We start from the raw sequence: 27916 nt of genomic DNA, 5'->3' as shown, positions 1-27916 counted from the left end.
GATAAAGAGACAGAAAAATAGATAAGATAGAGACAGATAGATAGATAGATGATAGAAAACAGATGATAGACAGAGAGGCAGACAGACAGACAGACAGATAAACTGACAGTCAGATAGAGAGAGAGACAGAGAGAGAGAGACAGAGACAGAGACAGAGACAGAGACAGAGAGAGACAGAGATCAATAGAGAGACAAACAGACAATTAGATAGACAAATAGAGACAAATAGACAGAGGCAGATAGACAGGTAGACAGACATACAGACAGAGACAGGGGGACAGAGGCAGATGGATAGACAGGCAGACAGATAGATAGAAAGGGAGATTGACAGACAGATAGGTATAGCTATATAGTCTCCTTCTGTTAAAATGTAATTTTCTTGAGGACAGAGACCATCTCTCATTTTGTAATTTTGTCCCCACCATTTAGAACAAAGTCTCTTCAGTAGATAGCACTTAATGAATGAGAAGCAGTTACTGAAGGCGGCAGGTCTTTTTAAATATCTTGGTGGACAATCATGCAGCTTCCTCTTCAACACTTGGTTAGCTAATTGGAACCAATCAATCAATAAGCATTTATTAGGCACCTTATATGCACTGGGCATTGTGCTAAGCATTGAAGATACAGAGAAAAGTGAAAGGAACTCCTGGTCTAAAGGGAGAGACAACAAGCAAACAATAATCTATAAACAATATTTATTCAGAATACACTGGAAATAATTAACAGAGAGAAAGTACTAGAATTTAGGGAGATCGGGCAGATTGTCCACACAGGCTCCAAAGGCCCTTCACTTACAAGTCATCCTGACTCTCCTAGACACAGACTTGCCAGCTTCTCCAGTAGGAAAGTTGCATTAGCAGAGTGAGGTGATGAGATCCTCACTGAGCCAGACCCAGGTTACAAGCATAGCAGAAGGCAGAATTTGAAGGGATCTCCATAGAGATGTAAAACAATAAGAATAGTCAATGTTTATATAATGTTTTAAGCTTTACAAAGCACTTTGCAGTTATTACTTCTTTTTATCTTCACATCAACCCTGGGAGGTAAGTGTTATTATCCCCATTTTACTAATGAGGAAATAGAAGCAGGCAGAATTTAAATGACTCACCCAGGGTCAAATACATAGGAAAGTTTCTGAGGCAAGTTTTGAACTCAAGTCTTTATGACTCCAGGTCAGGTTCAGCTCCATTAAAGCCCAAAGGGTTGTTGTCAATGGTCTGATTGCTGTGACACATGCTGCCTCTTCTAGAATCTCTCTGTCTCTCCAGGACTGTTTATTTTGCTGCTTAGCTACCTCTGAGAATTCAGATGAAGAATGGATTAATTCTGGTTGACAAAGTAGATTGTCTTTGAACTACGCTTTGAAGGATGCATAGGAATAAAACAGGTAGGACTGGAAGAGTAAGTGAGGGAGGAAGTCATTGTAGAAAGGGTCCAGCCACAGGGCTATGAGGTACCTTTTTAAGAGATAGTAAGTTTATAATCCCAGAACTGCCCTGGGATGGCTAGGTCGAAGGAAGCCTCAGTACCACTGAAGGACCCTCCTTCTTTCCCTGGCCCCTTTAACTGCTCAGAGGGATTGGGTGAGACCAGAGTTCATAGTTCTATTCCTTCCCATGATATAGAGGACCACCATGGTTTATCACCTACCCTGCCACTACTTCCTGTCATCCTCCAGCCCTCCCCTCTGATCTACCTCTGTGTTCTAGAAACCTGGGGGCCTCACCATCATCCCCACCATTCTTGGTACTTCTTGGTCTTTTCATCTTCTCTGACATTCTTTTATGTGTCATCTCCAGTAGAAGTGTGAGCTTCTTCATAGCTGGGAATGTCTCTTAAAATGCTGGATCTGTACTAAGAACTTAATTACTTTTTCATTCATGTCAATAATTCAAGAGAGGAGAGATGGAAGGTTAGGAGATTAATTAAGATGCCATTGCAGTATCCTTGTGAGAAGCAGCAGTGTTAGTGGTCTGGGGGAGGGGACATTGCTATGCCCAGGTCTCTTGGCCTCCGGGTCCTGGGAGCAATCTCCATCAGAATTTGAGGGATTGTTGTCATGTTGGTAGCAGTGGCTTAATTACCCTAGTATATAATCTCTCTCTCTCTCTCTCTCTCTCTCTCTCTCTCTCTCTCTCTCTCTCTCTCTCTCTCTCTCTCTCTCTCTCTCTCTCCTCCCTGTCTCTCTGCCTCTCTCTGTCTCTTGCTCTCTTTTCTTGCTTTCTCTCTTTCCCTCTCTGTCTCTTTCTTGCTCTCTGTCTCTGTCTTTTTCTGTCTCTCTCTTTCCCTCTCTTTTTTTCCTTGTTCTCTGACTCTTCCTCCCCTTCTGTTTCTCTCTCTCTCTCTCTCTCTCTCTCTCTCTCTCTCTCTCTCTCTCTCTCTCTCTCTCTCTCTCTCTCTCTCTCTCTCTCTCTTTTCCCTCTCTCTGTCTTTATCTCTGTTTCTTCCCCCACCTCCCTCTTTGTTTCTGCATCTTTGTCTCTTGCTGCTTCAGCTAAGTGGGTTTGCCTGCCTAGTAAGTGGTAATCAGTGAAAATGTCTGACTTTGTTCTACACATGAGATACTTCTCTGGCTGATGGCTTTGGGGGACAGACACAACTAGAAATAGAGTTTGTGGTCTAACTGATAAGAGAAATACACACTAAATATAATTATCTTGCTATTCACCAATTCTTCAATCCCTGTTCCTTGCTTGAATGTTGAATAGCCAACAATGCTATCTAATGTCAGCCTTATTGATTAAGAATCTAAGTACAGTGAGGTGTCATAGTATAATATAATACCTAAAGAGACAACCTTAGAGATAGAAAGCCCTGAGTTCAAGAACCCCTTCTGCCATTGACTACCTTTGTGACCCAGGGGAAGTCACTTAACATCTAGCTCTTTAGAACCAATGATATCAAATAGAAACAAAAACTGAGGAAAGCTGGGGCACTATATGGTGTATAAGGATCCCCATAGGCAACATCTTGAGTTAAAAAACCACAAGTTGTGGTTTTTTTTTCATTTTTCTTATTTTGTTCATTATTCCCCAATTGCATTATAATCTACCTGGGGCAGCACAAGGGAATGTCATGGCCCAAACAATGCCTACAGGTTGCATGTTTGACACCGCTGCTATAGGCATTTCTCTAAATGTCTAAGCTGGGGAGACTGACCAGCATAGGCAGAAGAAATTTCCTCATCCAAGAGTTCCCTGTGCTTCTTAAATCACCCCTTACTGTGTGCTAGGCACATAAAATATAAAGACCAAGGGAAATAACCCCTGCCCTAAGAGCTTTCTGTATGTTAGGAAAAGCAACATGCCCAAATCAAAAAGATCCATAGCATTTTGGAAAATAGCAGAGGAAAAGCATTTGCTTGGAAAATCAGGAAAGATCTCTCCTGGGAGACGGCATTTGAGCTTAATGTTGAAGGAAGCTAGTGATTACAAGAGGCAGGGATTGGGGGGAATGCAGTCCACTGTAAGAATTAAATTAATATTCCTACCCAGATATATATTTTATAAAAGTTTATTAGAAAGGGTAGACAATCATAGTTTTAAATTGCATCATTCCTCTAAGTAACCTGACCATGAGTTGCCTAGCCTGCCAGTCCCTTCCTCTTTCCCCCTTACCTTCCTGCTCTGTTCCCGAGTTCATTCACAGACCTACCCCCTCACTTTTATTGACTTACAGCACGTACACAGACCCAAACCTGGCATAACTGTGTTATGTGAGGGATGTTGATGGACAGGCTACTCAGGAAGGGGAGGGAATGAAATTCCTTGACACACCACCAATGGGGACTTTTCTAGGTCTTCCTAGTAACATGAAAAAATTGATGGCTTCTGATGCCTGTAAAGAGGAATAGGAGAGGGAGGGTACTATTGTATTGTATAAGGGGGCAGCAAGAAGGCCATTTAATGTGGCATGGGGCATATAGATAAAACACTGTCTGCTACATTTGGTTGAGCCAAAGTCTGTGGTTGCCATTCAGCAAATATTCATTATTATTTTTTTAAATCTTTACCTTCTGTCTTAGAATTGATACTAAGTTCTAAGGCAGAAGAGAAGTAAGGACTAGTCAATGGGGGTTAAATGACTTGCCCAGGGTCACCCAGATAGAAAGTATTTGGGGTTATATTTGAACCAAGGACATCCCATCCCTAGGTTTGGTTCTCTAACCTCTCTGTGCCATCTAAATGTCCCCAAATAAGTCATTATTATTAAACATTTTATCCTTCCATTTGTGTCATCTATTTAAGACACATGAATTATTGTGAACCAGGATTTGCATGTGCTTTGCCTCAATGACCATAAAATTAGTTTCCTGTATAATGTGAATATTTGTGATGTCTTTTAAAAAATAATAAGTGGAAAGAAATTAGAGATAGGGAGACGAGAGAGAGGAATATAATGCATCAGAGGAAATATTAATTGTTTCTAGCTCCTGGGCCCTGGAAACTGGTCAAAGGCACTAGACAGGATAATCTAACAGCCTGCCATAAATTGTTTGTCAAACCATAAAAACAAGGTTAAAAATTATATTCCAGAAAATAAAAATGAAACTACCTGCAAAGAAGGGAATGAGCATTTATTAAGTGTGAGGCACTGTGTTAAAAGCTTTGTAAATAGTGTCTCATTTGATTCTCACAACAACCTTGGGAGGCAGGTAGTAAAGGAAACTGAGGTAAAGTAAGTTAAAGTGACTTGCCCAGGATCACACAGCTAATAAGTGACTGAGGCTGGATTTGAACTCAGATTTTTCTGACTCCAGGTCCATTGCACTATTTACTGTACCAGTTAGTTGCCTCCTTCCAAGGATCATAGGATTTAGAGTTTTAAAAAAGAAATTCAAGAACTTATCTAGCTCAAAGCCCTCAAAAATGGGGGAACTATGGTGAGAACTGACTTAGAATGACCAAGATCATTCTAATTCTTTTCCAGGCAGAATCTCTCCACTCTTGTAGCTAATCTACTAGGTCCTTGAAAAGAGAGAATTTCGAGATATTGGTTCTCAGGTTGATAAAATGCCTCTTTGTTAGTATTTGAATGGTTTCTAGCAAGTCATTTGGACTGACTGGAGCCTCACATACAAACCTGGGGAAATTTTCCACTAGACACAAACTACCAAAAGGAAGCTTTTAAAAAAAGAAAGAAGAAAACCAGGGGAAATTAGTTATTGCATAACAAACCAAAGTCCCACAGTATTAGACCAAGGACATTTTCATAATATATATTGCCTTTCCTAGAAGAGGCATCTTTCCAGATTCTAGTATTGTTAAGAGCTAGGTGGTGCAGTGGTTAGAGCACCAGGGCTGGAGTCAGGAAGACCTGACTTCAAATCTAGCCTCAAACTTACTAGCTGCATGACTCTGTTTGTCTCCATTTCCTCATCTGTCAAATGAGCTGAAAAAGGAAATGGTAAACCAACTCTGATATCTTTGCCAAGAAAACTCAAACGGGATCATGAAGAGTCAGACATAACTGAATGACAGTAACTACTTAAGGGCATGGATTAGGTCAGAGAACTCAAGTTCAAATCCTGACTTTGCTGCTTACTCCTTGTATAAGCATAGTAAAGTTACTTGGACCTTCTGGGTTTTAATTTCCTCAGCTGAAAAATAATCTTTAAGGTTCCTTCCAGTTCTAAATCTTGTGCCATCATCCACTCTAGACATTGTGGATATCAGCAAGAAGCCTGGGAATTCTCCCACGAAATATGTCTGTTCTTCCTTGGGATAGGAGCTTTACACATCCAGCTCTTCCTCTGCTGGTCTGTTAATCACCTCACCTCTGGACTCCTGTAGCAACCTCCTAATTGGGCTTTCTGGCTCCAGCCTCTCCCTTCTTTAAGCCATCTTCCACCCTGCTGCTAATCAGAGGATCTTGAGATGAAAGGGGCTCCAGAGAGTCATCTGGTCCAACCCTGCCATTTTACATCTGGAAGAACTGAGACCCAGATAAAATAGGCTTCTTGTCAAGATCCCCTGAAGAATAAGTGATAGAGCTGATAGAATAAGTGATGAGATGTCCTGCGGTTTCAATTCCATCCCTCTTTTTAAAGCACCATTGTATTCCTTTCTTTCCTTGTTTTTATTTTTAATTAATAAAGCCTTTTTTATTCTGAACTTGAATGTCCAAAAAAAAGAACAAAGCAAGTATATGAAGCCATAGATCTCCATCATATACTGTCTAATACTTGAAACTTGGGAGGTTACTCTTCTGTTCAAAAGCCTCCATTACCTACAGAATAAAACAAGTGGCATTTAGGCCATTGCCTGGATTACCTTTCACTTTATTCAGACATTATAAATTCCAACTTAATGAGACATTTCCCAGCCCTCATTCTTCTCTTCCTTACTTTGGGGCATTTATTGACATCACTCCTCATTTTTGGAACAGGCTCCCTTCATGTTGACACATGTTGAAATCCTTCCTTGCTTTCAATGGCCAAATTCTCTTCAGCCTCCTCCATGAGATCTTACTTGATCCCCCAACCTAGAGGAAGTCTTTTTATCTCCCTTGCTTTCCTTCTGCCTTCTCCTATGCATTTATGTTGGGGGTTGTGGTTCGTTTTGACATATAGCTTGTGACCCAACATCCTCTGAGCTCTGGACTCATAAGAAACTAGACCATTATTTCTTTGACTTGTGTTCTTCTTCCCAGAGATTATTCTGGAAAAACTCCAAATATAGGCATGTCTCTTTTCCCACAAAGGCAGAGAATCCTAGCTACATGCATTCAAATGAACAAATGCATATCCCATAGTTTATATCATAGATAAGTTAGTATTTACTCAATTTCATAGAAAATGCAGAAGATAAAAAGCCCACAAAGTGAAACAGAAAATAACATCAAAGGCTCAGTAATTTTTTAACTCTTCTCAGAAGGGAACTGAATTTGGATGTTGCCATTCTGACAATATCCTGAAATTTCAGTGTAATTCTTCCCTCTCAAAGAATTCCATCCAATCCTTTCCAGAGTCCTCCAGAAGGCAAAGACATATTGGTATTGTCAGGTAGGCGCATCTTTCCCATTGGGTTTTGCACTGTCAAAATAATTGATGGTAACATGAATGAGGAAGAAGGAAAATGACAAGAACTGGGCTTCTGCCCCTTAAGAGGTGGCTTTGGTCCTTTAGCACTTTTCTGGATGAAGGGGATGAACACTGCTTTTTTTCTTTTTCCCAAGAGGACCACTGCATGGACACTCTTTTTCTCTTTCTAGAAAATCAGATTTCTAACTCTTGAACTTGAGGGGTTCTTTTCAGAGCTAATGCTGTCTGAGAAATGTCCTTTCTCTGCTAGAAGGCAAGTCACTGATTCTTTCCATGAATAGGCATAACAGAAACTTTACCTGAGTTTGCAACCTTACTAGAATTTTCTCCTCATTGTCCTGAGATTAGTAAAGCAGCCATGCATTTCCCAAACTAAAGGTATAAAGTGATTTGAGGCAACTTGATTTCCAATAAAACTGTCTCTGCATTCCCCAGGGAGATGCATTATAAGTCAGAGTTCTCATGTAGACCTTGGAGGGAGGTCAGATTCTTGCTCCAGCTATTCAGCTGGGATTGTACAACAAAATAACAAAACATTTTTTTTCCTGTCTAGTTCCTTCATTCTGTTTACTCTTTAATTTCAAACAAACTTTTTATTCTAACTTCCTTAAGTCCCTCTGCCAATTAGGACCAATAAAAGCATCCATTTTCCTTGACCTACTCATATAATAAATTTACCAGATCAATCAACAACTAAGGTGAATTTTCTTTTCTCATGGAGAAAAAAAATCTATACTATATACATAATAGTTTGAACCCCATGTTGCCTGTGTCATGTACACTCATAGTTTCTACAGTAAAACAACAACAACAACAAAACGACAGTATTTTGGTTCATGTTTCTGAAAGAAAGCATTTTGAATAGATACTTAAATTTACAGTAGTTATTGTCTCTCCTTTGGAGATAATGACCATCCTTGTTTTCTCAATCACTTAAAAAAAACTTCTTCCCAGCATTTGTAATAGTTTTCATGAATAGATATTAGTTTTAGCATGTGCCAATTACATTTTAATGAAAGGTCAATAGCACTTCAATATGTTTATTAATTGGGGGTAGCTGGGTAACTCAGTGGATTGAGAGCCAAGCCTAGAGATGGGAGGTCCTAGATTCAAATATGATCTTAGACACTTCCCAGTTGTGTGACCCTGGGCAAGTCACTTCACCCCCATTGCCTAGCCCTTACCATTCTTCTGCCTTGGAACCAATACCTAGTATTGATTCCAAGATGGACAGTAAGGGTTTTAAAAAATATATGTTTATTAATGAATTGAATTCTCTTTAATGAAGTCAGACTCAGGAATAATTTTTATTCTAATCATTTATTCTAATAATTGATCTTCATTCTTTCTTCATTTGCTTGTTTATTTGGCTACTAAGTTCCTCCAGCTCAGAACTGGTTAGGAGGCTACAGAAGATAAGTCTTGACTGAGCTTTCAAATATTTGGGTTTTATAACAAAGTATTTTAGGCTATAAATGAAATACAGTAGTCAGATGGGGCAGGTAAACACAAAAAGAATACATTTTCTGATGGAGATTTGTGATGGAAAAACTGCAACCAGCACATTTTTATAATATTAGAACTCTATTAAGTTTTCATTAATTCAGATGAAGCCTAGGGAAAGCTCATATGAATCTGTAAAAACAAAGTAAAACACCTCAAAAAAAGATAAACTCTGGAATTTCATTAAGAAATGATGTTTTATTGCTTTTGATGACATATATGTACATAGAGCACTGGGAAGATATCTTTCTGAGTTCAAATCCAGCCTCAGACACTAGCTATGTGACCCTGAGCAAGTCATTTGACCCTTCTGGCCTCAGTTTCCTCATCTGTAAAATGAGCTGAAAAAGGAAATGGCAAACCACTCCAGTATCTCTGCCAAGAAAACCACAAATGGGGTCACAAAGAGTCAGATACAACTGAAAAATGACTCAACAACAACAACATGTAATTGGAACCCATTGCTAACAAACTATAAGTTGAGGCTCCAGTGAATTTGCTTTAATGGACAGGTAAAACTAATTTAAATTAGCATTATCTATGCTCATACAATTAGTGTGAAATAGTTCTTTAATGTTTATAACTCTAAGCAGCCTAAACATAATTCATTTTTTAAACTATTCATCGGCTAGCAAAACTAACCTTCAAAAACTGAATTTAATCCTAGTCAAGTTGTTACCATCTAGCCAATCCAAATTACATTTATTAAAAATGCCCATTGTGTGCAAAGCACTACATTGGTGAATACAAAGCCACATTTTGAATGATTAGGAGAAAATTTGATGAGCTTTGCTACATTAAAAACTTGTGCAAAATTCAAGAGGTTTAGAGCTGACTGAGAACTTTAAGGCCATTTTACAGATGAGAAAACTAAGCCTAGGGAAGTTTCCCAAGGTCCCACAGACAATAATTACAGAATTGTGATACAAATCCAGATCCTCTTGTTTGAAAGCTAGTTGGTTCCACTATATGTCATGAGGTAATCAATAGCGTTTGTTTTTAATGTTTTGAGAAGTGGTTTATTCCTTTAAAAAAAATTTAAAGCATGAGGCAAGATCAAAATAAAGTTAATAAAAAAGCATTGTAACAAGTGGATTCTACAATCAGCTATTATTCTTTCTCACCACGAGGTGGCGTCAGCGATGCATGAGAAACAACTCTATATGCCCTTTTAAATGACATGACATTTTTGATTATGTGAGAATGTGTACAGTGCAGGAGGGTCTGTCCGACTCTCTCAGAGGTGGAATATTTGTTATACGTGTGATTTATTATACTTGTATTTTGTTATACTTCTGATTTCATTTTATTCCAAACCCTCAATCATGGAAAATTACTGCTAGGATAAATATTCAAGGCACTGAAGTGTTCAAATCTAAGTCTAAAATCATCAAAGAAACATTATTCATAGGAGCATGTGGTTCTATCCAGTTACTTCTTTAATAATAATTTTAAGAATTTTTTCTTTCTTTTATTTTAATGACAAATTTCCACATTAGTTTTCCAAAATTACATGATTCATGTTATCTCCCTCCTTTTCCTCCCTCTTCCCTTATGGAATTGACAAGCAATTCAGTCTGGGTTATATGTGTGTTATGAAGCAAAACCTATTTCCATATGTAGTAAAAATTTGAAAAATTACTTACAAGGATTTCTCGATATCATCTTATTGTCGCCTAGTTAACCCCAACTGGCTCGGTTAACTCAGGTGCTTAATAAATGCTCCTTCACTTGATCTGGCTCTTTTCCTGAGACAAAAGCTATGAGATGAATACATTCCCATTAATTCTGAGACACACACAAAACCAATTTATCCAGCCTTAAGGAAGAATGGTCATCCAATGGACGGGCTATAAATACTTGTTCACTCTACTGGAGAAGATAGTCAAACTTCAGATAGAAATTGTACCCCAAAATCTCGAATCCCTTCTAACTCTAAGATACTCACCATATAGGTTGTGGTTTTCATTTGGGGTTGAAAGAGCTTCAATACTTGAAAAAGGGGCTCATCTTATTGGCCTACTAACTAAAGCTTCTATCTGTGTAGCTTCTGAATGAATGTTGGGCTCAGTACCATCAGTCTCAGCAGGTTTCTTCTGGCATTGTAGAACATTAGCTTTGGGAGGCTTGTAAGCTGTAAATCTGGCTATTGAGGTGTGCTCACTGTCCTGATACCTAGATCTAGTATATGGCTCAGGGGAAGAAAAGAGAGCAAGGCAGGGAGGAAAGTGATGGTGGTCAAGGAAAATGAAGAACTGAGGCTACTCTACCTTGAAACAACATTAATCTCACCTGATTGAATGTTGTATTAATACTGCTGCTTTTCTTCATTGTACTCCTCCTTCTACTAATACTATGAAGGAGAAGATGGAGCAATAAGCAGGAGGAGCAAGAAAAGGAGGGGCAAGAGGAGGAGGGAGAGGAGAAGGAGGAGGAGAAGGAAGAGGAGAAGTCCTATCTAGAGAAAAGTTATTTGCAAAGCATTTTAAATACTTTTTCTCATTGGACCTTCCCAATGAACTTATTATATAAATATTATTAATGTTCATTTTGCAGATTTGGAAAATTAGTTTTAGAGAGCTTAAATGATTTGCCCATTGTCCATGTACCATGGCTACAAATTCCCATAAATCAGAAGGTTTAAAAGACTGTTATGTGATCCTACTTACTACTATATTCATTATAGCAGAGGAATGGTTCATCCATTAAGTAAACCTCAGAATAAAATATGGCAGCCAAGAACTCACAAGGATCTTTGTAATTCGTCTCAAGAATGAAGGAAAGAGGAAGAAGTAATATCAGAATGGGGCAACTAGGTGGCACAGGTACCAGCCTGGAGTTCAAATGTGGCTTCAGACACTTCCTATCTATGTATGATCCTGAACAAGTCACTGAACCCCATTTGTCCAGCCCCTGCCTTTCTGTCTTAGAGCTGTTATTACAACAGAAAGTAAAGGTTTAAAAAATAAAAAAAACAATATCAAATGAGTCAAACTTGATGTTCTGAAATCTATTGGAGGCTTCAGAAGTCTTACATAATTAGAATATGTATAGTGAGATAATTAAATTAAAGGAGAATGTTCCACATTGTCCAAAGTAACCACATCCTTTAATCCGTGAAAATGATTATGTATATCCTTTCTCACATTTGACCACAGTGAATATTTGTACATTGCATATTATAATTCTCCAGGGACCAACTATCAGCCTTTCCTGTCAGTATTCCAGTTTCTGGAATTTGTGGAAGGCTTTTTGGTATTAATACCTTTAAAGGAGTTCTCGGCCACTGCTGTGGGTCTACTTGAAACCAGGTTTTCCCATAATATCCCACTCTGTGTTACGAGTCTGACTGCTCATTGCTGGATACTCACATGTAGACTCATGAGGAGAGAAAACCTTTTCCACTACCTCTGGGGTACACATCATCATTAGTAAAATGCCCACTTACATTCAGCCATTGTGTCTGTCCCTCAGGACCCCTGAACCTTTCACTTATCGGATTCTGATTTTCTGTGATTTATAACCAAAGAGAATGACCAGGAGGACATTGCACTAAAGAGATTGTTTTTGTGGCAGCAATCAGTTTGAGATACATGTCTGACAGTATAAGTACATACCCAAGCAGTCTCATAATACACAGATTATAAATTTGGAATATAATAATTCTGAGGAAGTAGCAACTCACTGTAATAGTTTCCTAGGGGATAACTAATAATTAGAAATAATAGCCTGGTAGATGGCACAGGCTATATAATCCTTGGTCCCAGGGAAGCTGAGGCTTGTGGATTAGTTGAGTTCAGGAGTTTTGAGCTTCAGTTTTAGGGCCATAGTTGATCAGGTGCCTGCACTGTCAGGCACTAATATAGCAAGCCCCTGGGAACAGAGGAACATGCCAGGTTTCCTAAGGAGGAGTGAATTGCTCAGCCTGGAGAAAAAAGGAGCTTAAAGTTCCTTCTCTGATTCATTTTGGGATGGCCTATGAATAGCTTCTAGACTAAATAGGGAGCCTGTATAAGATAGGTAGACTTAGTTTTAAAAAAATAATAATGTTGTATATTAATATCCCTCACTTAACAAGTTTACTTTTGTTGTTCAATCATTTTTTATTTGTCTGACTCTTTGTGACCCCATTTGGGAGTTTTCTTGGCAAAGATACTGTAATGATTTGCCATTTCCTTTTCTAGCTCATTTTATAGATGAGGAAACTGAGGCAAATGGGTTTAAGTGACTTTCTCTGGGTCATAAGTATCTGAGGCCAGATTTGGATTCAGGAATATGAGCCTCCCTGACTCTAGGCCCAGAACTTTATCTACTGTGCTACCTAGTTGCGCTAAATAAATTAACTTAGAATCCTACATTTAAGGATTTTTTAAAAATAAAGAATCTATAATCTTATCAGTGTAGGAAGCTTTGGGGAGTCTAGGTGGTACAGTAGCTAGAGCGCTAGGTCTAGAATCAGGGAGACATCTTCCTGAATTCAAATATGGCCTCAGACAATTAGCTGTGTGACCTAGGGAAAGTTGATTACCCTTTTGCCTCAGTTTCCTCCATCTATAAAATGAGTTAGAGAGGGAAACAGCCAATCACTTCAGTATCTTTGCCAAGAACTTCAAATGTGGTCATGAAGAGTCAGACAGGATTGAAAAATGACTGAAATGAAAGGAAGGAGAGAGAGAGAGAGGGGGGGGGGGGGGGGAGAGAGAGAGAGAGAGAGAGAGAGAGAGAGAGAGAGAGAGGGAGGGAGGGAGAGGGAGAGGGGGAGAGAGAGAGAGAGAGAGAGAGAGAGAGAGAGAGAGAGAGAGAGAGAGAGAGAGAGAGAGAGACTAATGCAGATAACAACTCTGAAACATTTATAGTCTTTTAATAAAGAATGGCCTGGGTCACAGAGAGGTGTCAGTCAACAAATTTTAAGCACTACTATATGTCAGGCATTGTGCTAAATTCCAGAGATTAAATAAAAGGCAAAAATATGGTCTATGCCTTCAAGGAGATAATGGAGGAGACAATATGCAAATAACTAGGTGATTATATATATATATATATACAGAGAGAGAGATTGAATGGAAAACCATCTGAGAGAAGAAGATACTAGCACCTGGAGGTACTAGAAACAGTGTCCTGCAGAAGGTAGAACTTTAGATGGATCCTGAAGGAAGCCAGGGAAACCTAGAGATAGAGATGATAGGCAGACATAGGAGAGCCAATGCAAAGATCCAGAGGTGAAAGATGGCATGCTCCATATAAGTGAAAGTGAGTCATTTTAGTTGGATTGTATAGTGTAAGGAGGGTTGGAAGGGAGTTAAATGTAAGAAGACTGGAAGGGCAGGAATGTTATGAAGAGCTATAAATGCTTAAGTGAAGAATTTGTCTTGGAAATACTAGGGAGCCAACTGAAGGTCACTGAGCAGAGGAGAGATGTGGTCAGTGATTTGTCTAGGGTCACAAAGACAGTATGTGAAAGGATGAAGACTTAAACTTAGATCTTCTAGTTAAGCTCTTTCTCTGTATTTCTGTCTCTGTCTCTCAGTGTCTCTGTCTCTCTCATGCACTCTCTTGCACTACATTGCCTCATGGATACTTAAGAAATAATGGACTCAATTATAAACTGGCTCCAGAAACCATGCCGTTAAAGTTCATAAAATGTGATTGTCCACATGCCATCATCTTGCCCTTGTTGCCATCAAGGGCAATAGCCAGTGACCAAATTGCTGCTATAATAAAGTGATAGTAAATGGGAAAATCATGCAATGAACCAATTAGAGGGCATTAAATGGATCAGGCTTAGAACAGATGGTAAGATATGGGCTAGAGATAAGCAGACTGACTTCAGGCTAAGAGAGAAGTAGGGGACTAAGCTGGAGAACAACAAAGAATCAATCCTAGGAGGTAGAAAGCACAGAATTAATTTCCTTTAATCAATAAGGCAAGTCTCAGAGCCTACATGTCTAGGCTAGGGCCAGAACCAGGAGCTGTCAAAGTCACTATCTAGAATTTGAAAATTAAAAGACAGAGTGGAGGTGAAAAGTCATGGCCAGTAAAGTATAAATGGAAGAAGGGAAAGATAAAACAGGTAATCTGTTGTTGAACCAATAAAATACACAGCTTCCTGCCATCTTCTCTTTTCCCTAGTCAGAAGCCCAATTGCCAGCACGTTGGCTCTGATCCAGCGTTCTAGGAAGCAGATAAATTACTCTCCATCCAGCTTCTGGCTGAGCCTCCCATCTGCTCAGAGGAAATGGAATTGCTATAAGACACAGGCACCTAGGAGTCAAGATAAAGAGGAATCACACTGATAGGTTGGTGCAAGTCCTTTAAAAGGTTAGTGGGCTGCCTTGGGATGAAGCTGCTGAGGAAGACCTGAGCCACAATGGACAGCAAACTCTCCCAAGACCTTCTGGGAATAATCTCAGTTACTTTTATAGTTCCTGACCTTGACATCTGTCTTTTCTACTTTGCTAGCCTTAACCTTAGTGTAACTTAAGCTAGCATTAGGCTAGGTCTACCTGAAATTGATATGATGTCTCAGGTTTGAGACTAGAACAAAATGAGACACTTGGGGCATATTTACCAGACTAAAAAATAGATTTATTTCACCATAGCAGGGAAAAGATATTGAGATCAGAGAAATCATATTTAGGAAAGATATAGTCTTCATTCAGTTGATCACAGCTTCCTTGCCTCTGTTTTGCCCAGGACAGTCTGCTGGCCATAGTCTGAAGGAGTAGCCTAAATGATTCTTTAGTACTAAGATAACCAGGAAGCTATGTCAGTGACCTTAAGCCAGTGGAGTCTCATAGATAATTTTAAAATATTTTTTTAAAAAGCTAGGTTAGCTTGTGTTACAAAGGACCAGGGATGTGCTGGGGCCAGCTCAAACTGACTGATGGAGCCAATTTTTAGTTTTCAGTGTGAGCATTTACATCCTGGAAAGCAGCAAATGCTACAGGTCAGCTTTTATTGTTTATTTTTTGTTGATTTCTAAACATAATGGAGTAATGGAGAAAATGTTGGTAATGTAGATTAAACTTCAAAATGTTTTGTGCACACATTCTCCCCCCAGAGAGCCACATGTAAAACATTCACCAACATGCTGCTGCAAGAGGACCATGGTATATCTTTTTTTTTCTTTACTTTCAAAAGTTTTTTTTATTTAGAATATTTTTCCATGGTTACATGATTCATAATCCTCCCTCCCCTGTTCTCTCCTCCCCCTTCCCAAACCTGACAAGCAGTTCCACTGGGTTATACACATTAGATCTCCTTCTTCATACAATGATGATCTAGTTTTTGCCTCACAATGTTTAGCTAGCTCTGACTCCTAAAGTTTAGTCAAGCTCTTGATCCTGTCTCACTTTTGAGTTCCTGGTCCTTGCTCTGGTTTGCATCTCACAACCATCAAAACTAAATAAGACATGGCCTCAACACTTCCTAGCTGTGTGACCCTAGGCAAGTCATTTAATCTCAACTGTCTAGCTCTTGCTGCTCTTCTGACTTAAAATAGATACTAAGACAGAAGATAAGTGTTTAAAACAAAACTAAATAAGGCAAGTTATATGTAAAATAAGACTCTAATGGTGGTATTTAAGTATTTTAAGAGGTGAATTTGGCTTTTCAAATTAACCCTTCTAAGTAACTAGAGAAAAAGAATACAACTATGAAAACAATTCTAATTTGTCTACTTGGCCATTGGAAGCCTCAAACCTACTTCCTTTCACTCTGGCAAGTCACTATTTAAAACTCCAGATGAAATCAATAGAACTGCAACATTATCAACCTAGTTGATCTTCAAGCACTGGAGCCATCACTCTCAAAAAGGCTACTCTCCTTCAAATGGCTCCGTCTTGCCCCTTTTCATATGGCTCCTATAATCACTCCTTTATTTGGGGTGACTAAAGGGAGCTTGGAAACTTGGCATTCTTTTAGGATATGAAATCTGATAGGTCTTGGATTTTCATCACTAGACCCCAGTGCTGATGTTGTTGGGGGGAGAAAGGGGAGATACCAGTGCCCAGAGTATGGAACAACTTTTGTAAAATTTATTTTTTTGCTTACATTTTAAGTTCTGAGCTGTCTCCCTCCCTTCCTACTCCACACTAGACAAAGCTACATTTGACAAAGATAGATAGATAGATAGATAGATAGATAGATAGATAGATAGACAGACAGTCAGATAGATGGACAAACTGATGGATGGATGGACAGATGGACAGATAGATTGATGGGAAGACAAACAGACAAATATAGACCAGTGATAGATAGATATCTATGTTATAGATATCTATATCTATATAGATAGATATATATTAGGTAAAACCAAACCATGCATTTATCAGTCCTTCCTCTGGAGATGAACATTTACAGATATTCTTTAAACAATATTGCTGTTCCTGAATATAACTTTCTCTTGGTTCTGCTCATTATCCCATGGAAAACTTTCCATGTTTCTCTAAAATCGTCCTCATCCTGTCTTACACAGGATATGGTAGTATTCCACCACATTCATGTGCCACAACTTGATTATACATCCCCCACTTGATGGGCATCATCCCCTCAATCTCCAGTTCTTTACCACCACAAAGATAGCTGCTATCAATATTTTGTAGAGCAACTTCTTACTAGACATCATGTTCCTTCCCAGTCCAAACTTCCCAAATATTGCCAACTCTGCCCACTGAAGAAAGATCAGCTAGTCCCATTCTAGAAGCAACTAAACTTCCAGGGTATAGATAGCCCCATGGAATCCACAAGGGATACGCTGCCTTTGGCTATCACATTACTAAATAGGTTCCCAGGGTACAGATGATATTGGTGGAATAGATAAGTACTGCCTATTCAGGCTATCTGTGGAAGTGTTCTGGGACTTCTGAGATACCAGCTTGCAAATAAGGATTGTTTGGTCAGTCAACAAGCATTCATTCAGGGTTTACTCTGGGCCAGATGCTATATTAAGGGCTGGGAATACAAAGAAACATTAGATCCAAGCCTTGAGGACCTCAAATTCTAATGGGGAAAACAAGATGTAAAATAATGTACATATAGTTGTCCACTTCACCCATGAGGACTCTGGTATTCTTTGTTACACATTAAATTAGAGAATTATGTCTGAGTCAAAATACTGAGCACCCAATATCAACACCTTTCAAAATCAGCACATTTTATGCTCATTTCTTATTAGATCTATCACAATTTTAAGGGACTGAGATGGCTTCATTTCTGTCTTTGAGACTTCTGTATTTCACAAAAGACCTTTCAAATTTCACAGGCTAGTTCAGCTAAAACGTTTAGTGTATGTGTAGCAGTGGCTTGAAAAGATCCATTGGAATTGGTTTGTAAATGACTTTAAATGCTAATGAGAAGAGTTTGTATTTTATCCTACCTAGGGGTTACAGAGAATAGAGTTGGGAAAATCTGAATTCAGATCTAGTCTCAAACGTTTGCTAACTATGTATCTCTGGGCAAGTCATTTAACCTCTGTCTGCCTTGATTTTTTCATCTGTAAAATGAAGGTAATAATAGCACCTGCCTCCCAGGGTTGTATTAAATAATACTTAAAGGTGTTTAATAAAGATTCCTCCTACCCTCATACACAGGGAACCAGCAAAGCTTCTTGAGGAAGAGAATGGTGTGATCACACACCTGTGGCTCCAGTTCTAGTAGGAAAAACAGGAGGGAGATGAGAGATATTATAAAAGCAGATTCATCGAGACTTGACAACTGATGGAATATATAAGATGACCAGCTCTCCTTAATGTGTTACTCTGGGGTTAGTCCCAGTTTTTCTTTTATATAACTTCTTTGTACACAATTGCTTCCATGTTGTCTCCCCCATTGGATTACAAGCTTAGAAGATACTTCAAAATAATTCAATTTAATTCAACATTTATTAAGCAACTACTATATGTCACACTGAGGATACAAATATTTTAATTAATTAATTTAGAACATTTTTGCATGGTTACATGATTCATGTCCTTTCCCTCACCTCTTCCCTTCCCCTCCTATAGCTAATGAACAATTCCACTGTGAATTACATTTTCACTGATCAAGACCTATTTCCATATTATTAATATTTGCACTACAGTGATTGTTTAGAGTCTACATCCCCAATCATATCCCCATTGAACCATGTGATCAAGCAAAATGTTTTTTCTTCTGTGTTTCTGCTCCCACAGTTCTTCCTTTGGATGTGGATAGCATTCTTTCTCATACATCCCTCAGAATTGTCCTGGATTATTGCATTGCTGCTAGTAGAGAAGTCTATTACATTGAATTGTGCCACAGTGTATCTATCTCTGTGTACAATGTTCTCCTGGTTCTAGGATGCAATTTTTGCATCTGTTTTCTGACATTTTAGGATTCAGATTTCCTTCCTTCCTCTTTCCCCCTGCTGCCTGAGATGGTAAATAGTCTGATATAGCTTGCATCCATTCTTGCAATACATGTTTTCATTCTGCTCATGTTATGATAGAAGACATATTACATATATGGCAAAAATCTCATGAAGGAAATAAAATGGAAGATGGTATACTTTGATCTGCAATCAGATTCCAACACTTTCTAAGTATACAAATATTGAAGTGAAATATTCTCTGCCCTCAGAGTAGGAAGAGATCTGACTAGAAATCCCCTTTACAAGACAACTGAGAAGTGATCACTCAACTGGGAACTGATGTCTAATGAGGTGACTTATTCTTCTTGGGTGGCTCTAATTCTCTTGTATCCAGCATAAATTTCCCCACAGTTCTACCTATTTGATTTTTATTCTACTCTCTAGGACAAAGAAGGGGTCTTGGGGTGTTCAGAAAGGAGTTGAATGCCTAAGACCAGTAAAGCCCTTTCAGCAGGTGAAATAAACCAAGCTGAGGCTAGCCAATGGGCCTCAAGCCTGTCAAAGGGGATTTCTACCTCAAGCCTGTAAAGATTTCCCCCAGAGGAAAAGGGCAGATGAGAATAATTTGTTCCAATAACCATAAAGGTGGCTGAAGCAGGCTCTGTGGAGTACCTAGAGCTTGGTCAGACATTGAAGATGCCAAGGTCATCCACTGCATTTTGGCCTATCACCAGTTGTCCTGACTTGTCTTGCCACTGGACTTTGAGTCATGGCTATGGAAGAGAGAGCAAAGCTGATGACTTTGTGCAACCCTGCCTCACTTCAATCCAATTCAACCACAAGTGAAGACTTCATCCCATAATGTCATTGGTCCTCTTCAAAAATGAAGGATGAACAACAACAAAGGACCAAGAAAAGTCAGATCCCTCTCATACATGCTAGTCTTTCAAATGTTTAATGACAATTCCCATTTGTCCCTACTAATTTTTGTCTAGCTCAGTTCCTCCATCTCTTTCAATAGGTCCTCTGAAGTTGTGCTCTCTAGTCCCATCCCCATCCTCTTCTCTATCTTCCTCACTTGTTCTGATTTATGAATATCCTTTCCAAGATGTGTCACCCAGAACTGAACACAATATTTCACATGTAGGTGAGCCCAGGTAGAATCCAGCAGAAATGACCCATTCTGTATGGAATGCAGTGAAGTCAAATGAAAAGAACGATGGCACTGGAGTTTAAGGATTTGGATTAAAATTCTGTGTCCCATATTTACTACCTATGTGGTCTTAGGCAAATATATTAACATCTAACATGGGCCTCAGTTTTCTTTTCTATAAAATGACAGGCTTGTAGTAGATGGCTCCTTCCAGCTTTCTATACATGATCTCTTGATCCTATTAGAACTGTGTGACACCTACATGGGAACTCATGAGCATCAGGATAGGAGGCTGCACTTGGCAAGGATTGGAGAAGAGACAGAGGTAGAGAAAAGGCAAGACAGGGAGGGAGGGAGAGAGAGGGGGGGGGGAGGGAGAGGGAGAGGGAGAGAGAGAGAGAGAAGAGAGAGAGAGAGAGAGAGAGAGAGAGAAGAGAGAGAGAGAGAGAGAGAGAGAGAGAGAGAGAGAGAGAGAGAGAGAGAGAGAGAGAGAGAGAGAGAGAGAGAGCTGGAGACAGGGAGAGAGAAGCAATAACATTATGGGAGTATGCTATTTTTTCAAGCAGAAGACCTGGCCAACATTTTCCCAAAATAGAATTTTTTTTTAAAACGGCACCATGGAAAAACATAGTACTGATGGTCTTCAAATCAATGGATGCTTGATATTAATTTCCATTCTACTGAACATATCTGATGAGTTCCTGCCTTGCTCTGCTGACTTTAATTTCTCAGAAAAGAGGAAACCAACAAGGGGAACTACTACTCTCTATTCAGTTCTAACTAAAAAGGAGAAACTGGTGGTGAAGAAGTAAGGGATACATTGGGTCAAAGTGATGCCATCATTTTATAGTTTGTAAAACCTGATTAGCATACACCCTAAACTTTAGAAAAACATTTCAAAAAGCAAGAGAAGCAACAGAACAGACATTGCCCCATACCTTGAGACTCTAAAAGGCAAAACCCAATTCATAAGGATGGAGAGTTGCTTTAAAAATGATATTCAAAGATATTGTAAAGACTTAGAAAGGGAAGAAGTGGTCACTAGGGCCTGGGTGTGGGTGAGTAAAGAACACGCCTAACTTTGCTTCCTCTGGACAAGTTTACTTTAAGGTTTACTAGGTTTGAGGCACTATTGGTAGACAGTAGGGCTACAAAGATAGAAGAGTTTAGTATATAGGACATGATGGTACGTACAATGGCTTAAGAGTCAGATGACCAGGGTTCAAATTCTGGCTCTGAGTTTTATTACTTGTTTGCTTTTTAGATAAATCATTTAGTATCTGATGATTTTAGTTTCTCTTCTTCAAAAGGAGGGGGTTGGAGCAGATGACCTCTCAGATTCTCTCAGGTCTCAAGTCTCAATCTATGATTCTTTTATATTCCTAGAGTCCCCAACATCTATTCCTATTATTAGAAAAAGTAAATATAATTGATTTCACTAAAGCTAAGGGAGACCTAGAAAGACTTTGCAATGGAATTTGTACTTAGGGTGAACATTGAAGGAAGCTGAGGGTTTTTTCTTTCTTTCTTTTGCATTTATAACTTTATTTTATTTTTATATTTATTTGTCTGTTACATTAAAATTCCCAAATATCTCCCACCCTCCCTCCCCTCCTCACAGAAGAAAAATCAAACAAAAAGATATAAATATATATTTAACAGATATATTATAAATATATGTATAATATGTACATATAACTGTATTGCTTGTTTCTATTCATCAGCTCTTTCTCTGGAGGTGGACATAATAAAAGTCATTCTTCAAACAATATTTCTGTTTATGTACATAATGCTCTCTTGGTTCTGAGAAGCTGAGGTTTTTAAGAGTTGGGGGTGAAAAAGAAATGTATTAACTGTATGGTAACAATCAGTGAAAAAATGTGGTGACAAAAACTGGCAAGTCTGGTGAGAATGTTCATAAGAAATAATACTGATTCCTCCAACAAGTTTGTTGAGTGCCTACTGTGTGAAAAGGTAGGGAGGAACAAATCATGGAATCCTTTAATTTCCAGATATATCAGTTTGTATTTTATCTGAGGCTAGGAGGTTCTGGAGATGCTAATAGACATCATATGTGTGAATTGCATCAAAAAACCCCAATTGGCAAAGTCTTTTATAACTTCCATTTTTTGATCAAGATGAAGTTGGGCTAATAAAATAGTATAATTACTTAGTTCTAGATGGTTGAACAAATACAGTAAAAGAATGTTGATTAATGCATTGATGTCAATGTGGTGGAAAGTCTCTACTGGCATGCTCTATTCTGGGTCTTGCTTTATTCACTATTTTTTGTTGACAACTTGTTGCTTTGGCTGCCATATCTCTTCACTTGGGGAAGAGATTGATAGTTTGCTGGGAGAGATAGTTTCTAGTCCCTTGGGGCTCCCCATTATAGCAACTGTTTTGTATCAGTTAAAACTTCTGTAAGAAAATCATGATAGAATCTTTACTTTTATCCATTATTTATTTTAGGAGTCACCAGCTTGTTTAAATGGGTTTGGTGGTGGCTTCTGTAATTGTATACAGTGTCTTTTTCCTCACATTTAACCTTTTTTTTCTTCATTTTTCTTAATTTTTGTTCACATGCAGCTCACTTACAAACAATTACCATGGGGGCAGCTGGGTAGCTCAGTGGATTGAGAGCCAGGCCCAGAGATGGGAGGCCCTATGTTCAAATGTGGCCTCAGATACTTCCCAGCTGTGTGACCCTGGGCAAGTCACTTGACCCCCGTTGCCTGGCCCTTACTACTCTTCTGCCTTGGAGCCAATACGGTGTACTGACTCCAAGACAGAAGGTAAGGGTTTAAAAAATGCAATTACCATAACAGCAAGCAGTTGTTGACTTTGTTAAAATAGTCATTTTCCATTTGTGTGTGTGTGTGAGAGAGAGAGAGACAGATAGACAGACAGAGACAGAGAGAGAGAAAAACAAGAGAGAGAGTCAGAAACAGAGAGAGGCAGAGGCAGAGGCACAGAGACAAATAGAAACACTGAGTGATTGATCAACTGAATTGAATCTAGCACAAAGTAAGCTCCTAGAGAACAGGATCTGTTTTGCTTTTATTTCTCCAGCATTTAGCACAGCACAGAAGGTGTAAAGGAAATGTTTATTGAAATGATTATTGAATTTGTTTAATTAAAAAAACCCAAGGAAGTAGATAAAAGCAGAGTAAATGTAGAAAGGAAAGAGTAAGGAGAAGTGAGGCTAAAATCAGATATCTAGCCCAGATTGTCATAGAACTTAAAAAAATGTCATCAGGGATAAAAGTAATAGATTAAGATATTCAAACCTCTAATGAGTAAGAACCTAGTGTTATTGGAAAATTACTCCCATTAGAAGAAACCCCTCAGAATTTATGAACAAAAAGATATTTCTCCCCAAGTAGAAAAAATATGGGAAAAAATAAGAAATTCCAAATTTGCATACTATATACTATTATAAAATCTAAAGATGATCAAGATAAAGAAAAAATTATTACTCAAAAAAAAAAAAGAAATCTTATGCCATTTAATGAGGTTGGACATGTAAAAACTATGATTGGCTCTCCATCCTTCCAACTATAGGCAGTGGCAGCTGTATTTAACCCTCAAAAAAGTATGACTTAAAAACATATGACTGATCATTCTAGAAAACAACATTGAACTATGCTAAGGAAGTGACTATGATGTTCATCCATATTTTATTCAGACATCTCATTGGTATGACTCTACCCCAAGGAAATCAAAGATGGGGGGGGGGAGTATCACATACAACAAAATATTTCCTGCTGCAATTCTTAGAGTAGCAAAGAACTGTCTAGAAAAGGTCTAATTGATTCTCTCTTTAAAAAAAAAACCTTACTTTCTGTCTTACTGATTCCAAGGCAGAAGAGAAGTAAGGGCTAGGCAATGGAGGTCAAGAGACTTGCTCAGGGTCACACAGCTAGGAAGGATCTGTGGCCAGATTTGAACGGAGGACTTCTTGTGCCTAGGTCTGATTCTTAATCTACTGAGCCACCTAGTTGCCCCCTGATTCTTTAGCAAGAATCAACATCCACAGTTTGAGGTTGGGAAATGCAGAGACATGGCGTACTGACACCCTCAGTCGCTGGATGTCCTGGCATCGAGCTACCAACCAGTTTCTTAATGTGGCAGGCATCTGGCAGTGAGCACGGAAAGATCCCCAAGATGCAGTATCAGGACGAGAGAAAGGAAGGACTTATCCTTCATCTCCAGGGATAGTATTTTGCTACCTGTTGAAAAGGCTGACAACTTCTGATAGTCCAGACTGTGAAAGGTGGCATGTTTGGTTATTGCACCTGTCATGTGAACCATGGAGTTCTACCTCATTAGACCAGGATCAGTAGCGTGGAAATTATTTTCTTAACATTTTATATCTACTAAGACTGTTGCATTGATCTTGAAATGCAGACAGACAGATAGAAAGATCAGTTTGGGAATTTTTAAGATTGATCACTGAATCAGTTTATGCTGATGTTCATTCTTGATTGGGATATCTAAGTTATACAATCAGGATGGGTTTTTCATCTCTGTATCAGAATATGATTATGCACCAGAGTGTTTGTATTTATTAATGCTGTAATGTTGCTACATTTTGATATTACACTATTCATTTGTGTGTAAAACAAAAAGGGGGAGATGTAGCAGTCCGCCCCCTGGCTATGGGCAAGGGGAACACAGTATGTGCAGATTGCTCAGTCTTGGGCATGCTCAGTAGTGTTCATGGCTGGGAAGGCCTCTGACCCTTGACCCCAGCTTCTCCCAGGTTAGGCGGGAAAACAGGTTTCTTTGTTCTCACCTGGTTAAGAGAAACCACACCTATGCCTTGTCATTGACCAATGAGGGTCATCCCTATGTACTACGTAGCAAATGGTATTTATTGCCCAGCAAGCTCCGCCTCGCTCTCTCTCTGCTCTCCTTCTCTTTCAGGCTACCTGATGGCTGTCCTTGCAGGAGCTTGGCCTCTGGCCAAGCTCCATCTTTAATCTTTCTCTATTCACCTCTCTGACCTGCGTGGTATGGATCTCAGGACTGGAAAAGCCTACAGAATTGGTCCTTTGATCAGAGCTTAGCTGTGGCTCATTGATAATTAATAAAGACTCATTCTGACCAAAAAAAAAAAAAAATCAACATCCACAGGCTGAGGCAGGAAGACTTGGGTTCAAATCCTACCTCGAATACTTACCAGCTCTTTGACCCAGGGCAAGTTATTTAATTTCTCTAAGCCTCAGTTTCCTCATCCATAAAATAGGGGGTGTTGGATTTGTTGACCTAAATCTATGATCCTTTGAGCCATTCCTGGCTCCACTGTCTTGCTGGGCTCTATTCCACCTTGTCACAGCCTTCTTATCCTGGCAGTAGTCTAGCCTGAAGAATTGCTTCCTTAATTGATGAGTCCCCACCCTAAATTATATTCTTGCATAAAGGAGAAACCATATTTCTGGCATTTCAGCTCCTACTCACAACCTTCAGATAACTTCTCTCCCTCACCCCTCCCCTATTCCCACTTCCAGTTACCCTCTCTGTATTTCCTTCCTCCTTTTTAATGAAAGCATTTGGAACTTATATTTGTTTATACTTGCTTGTGTATTTGTATCTCTCTGTCTGTCTCTGCCTTTTTCTCTCTCCCTCTACCTCTCACCATCTATTCCCTACCTCTCTCATCTCTCTCCTTTCCCCTGACTTCTCTCCAATTCTCAATTCATCACAGTACTTGGCTTGACTATTTATCCATTCTGTCAAATCTATCTATTTATCTGTGATTCCAGGGTGAACAGGGAACAGCTGGGGCAGCCAACAGTGAGCAGAGGTAGACATCTGGCAGTTGTAATAGATTTTAGCCCCCTGGTTTGTTGTTTTTCTCTCTGGCATTGTTGTGGGGAAATGATCCTTAGGTCTGTAACAACTGTATCAACTTCTTGAAAGTCCAAGTTCACATTTTCAGAAGTAAGATTGTTTTTAATAGGTAAGTTAAGGGGCAGCTAGGTTGCTCAGTGGATAGAGTGCTGGACCAAGGTTTTAACTAACTTGCTGCTCTAGTGAAATTGATAAGCACAAACTACCCAATGTTTTAATTGGTTTCACAAATTAGAGAAAATAGTGTTACAAGGTGCAGTCTCTTAGGAATAGTAACATGAATGGGCTGACAGCCAGGTTACACTGCAACCAATTGTATAACTTTTGCAGTGAGGATTCTTTCTAATGTGTTGAGGAACTTTTTTGAGAAATGGCATTGATCAGGGCTCTTTTCTGGGTTGTACCTGTGCATGCTTTAAAAAAAAAAAGAGTAAAGGGGTAGTTAGGTGTCTCAGTATATCAAGAGCCAGGGTTAGAGATGGAAGATCTTGGGTTCAAATGTTGTTTCAGATACTCCCTGGGCTATATGCCCATGTGAAGCCCCCATTGCTTAGCCCTTATTACTCTTCTGCCTTAGAACTAATACTTGGTATTGATTTCGAGATGGAAGGTAAGAGGCGCCACTGCCCCCTCATGGCAGCATGCCAGAATGTAAACTTCGCATTTTCTGGGAGGCTAATAAAAGCCTCTTTTACAATATTTCATTCTATAATTCAACCTAAAATTATGAGGTGACAGTGAATGCACGAAAGTATGTATTTTTCTAGAGTGTGCTAATGAATATGAGACCAAGTTAAATTAGCAGCAGAGTAAAAACAAATGAAATTAATGATTTAAATGAACAAATCTTTACTCTATTTTCTGTTTGGATATAGCTTTGAGGGAAAATCATTGAGAAAACAGCAGATTTCATTGATTTTCCTTGGTCTTGCATAGAAAGTTGCACAATTCTCAATGCCATCTATAATAATCACCTTGTAAATGGTTTGCACTGAATTGATACATCTGTATTTCCTACCATAGATTACTAGGTCCAAACCTTAGTTTCCTCATCTATAAAATGGGGAAAATAAATCTTTCAATGCCCACCAAACAGAATTATTACAAGAATCCAAAATTAATTGTCTTTCTTTATTAGTATTAGAAGAACACTGGATTTGGAGTCAAAATACCTGGCCAGTTCTCAGCCTGACTGCTTCATATTTGTTTAAGCTTGAGAAAATAATTTATTTTGTATGGACCTAAGTTCTTCCATCTGGGAAAACCTGAGTTACACTAGATAACATCTCAGGACATCTCTAGCTCAAATTTTATGATTCTAGATTAATTTGACCTTTTAAAAACCAGATTTAGGATTTTTATGTAGACAACACCTAACTTAGGAGGAACTTTCTCTATGAAGGCAGATTTTTTACCTCCTCTGTGATTTCTAGTCTCAAAGAGTTGTGAGATCCGTTGACTTTCCTAGAATCATACACAGCTATTATGTGGAAATGATGCGACTTGAACTCTTGTAACTAGCTCTGTCCCTACCACATGCTACCTCTCTTGACCTCTATATTTTACAGAAGTCTCATTTTGAGTACTGTATTGTTGATGAAGATGGTGGAAGAAAGAGAGCATGAGCAGTTATTAATTATTACTTCAAAATGTAATTCTGCCTTATCATTCAACAATCTTATGTTAAGCCAGTTACACGCACTATGCAAGATGCTATGATTCCTCCTTCTCCCAAAAGAGAAACAATCCTTGCCCTCAAGGCACTTATATATTACAAGAGAGGACTGTGTTTGTCCATACATTTGGGTATATACAAAAAAGATGCAAGGTGACACATGAAAGGAGGTCATTAGCTAATGAAAAGACCAGGAAAGGCTTCATGCAGACCACAGTCCTTTAGCTTAGTTTAAAGGAAGTCAGAGGTTCCATGAGGCAGAGGTGAGGAGGGAGAACATTCTGGGCACAGGGGACAGCCAATGCAAAGACACAGTTGTGAAAGATGGGCTGGTCTAGGTGAAGAAAAACAAGAATA

At 38.9% G+C, this 27916-nt stretch overlaps 1 protein-coding gene across 4 annotated transcripts in view; it reads left to right on the top strand.

Moving 5' to 3' along the window:
• The window catches only part of ALPK1 (alpha kinase 1), a 142970-nt gene that overhangs the window by 7346 nt on the left and 107708 nt on the right, over nt 1–27916 (top strand). For 2 of the 4 annotated variants that reach the window (XM_056803069.1, XM_056803067.1), the window contains exon 1: nt 157–1387. The exons of the other annotated variants lie outside the window; for them this stretch is intronic. The gene's annotated coding sequence lies outside the window, so the exon portion shown is untranslated. Of the gene's footprint in view, nt 1–156; nt 1388–27916 lie in introns of those variants that run through there. 4 annotated transcript variants of the gene reach the window in all.

The sequence above is a fragment of the Monodelphis domestica genome, chromosome 6 (assembly GCF_027887165.1).
Source record: "Monodelphis domestica isolate mMonDom1 chromosome 6, mMonDom1.pri, whole genome shotgun sequence".
Classification (NCBI taxonomy): Eukaryota; Metazoa; Chordata; class Mammalia; order Didelphimorphia; family Didelphidae; genus Monodelphis; species Monodelphis domestica.
This window is presented reverse-complemented; position numbering and strand designations above follow the sequence as displayed.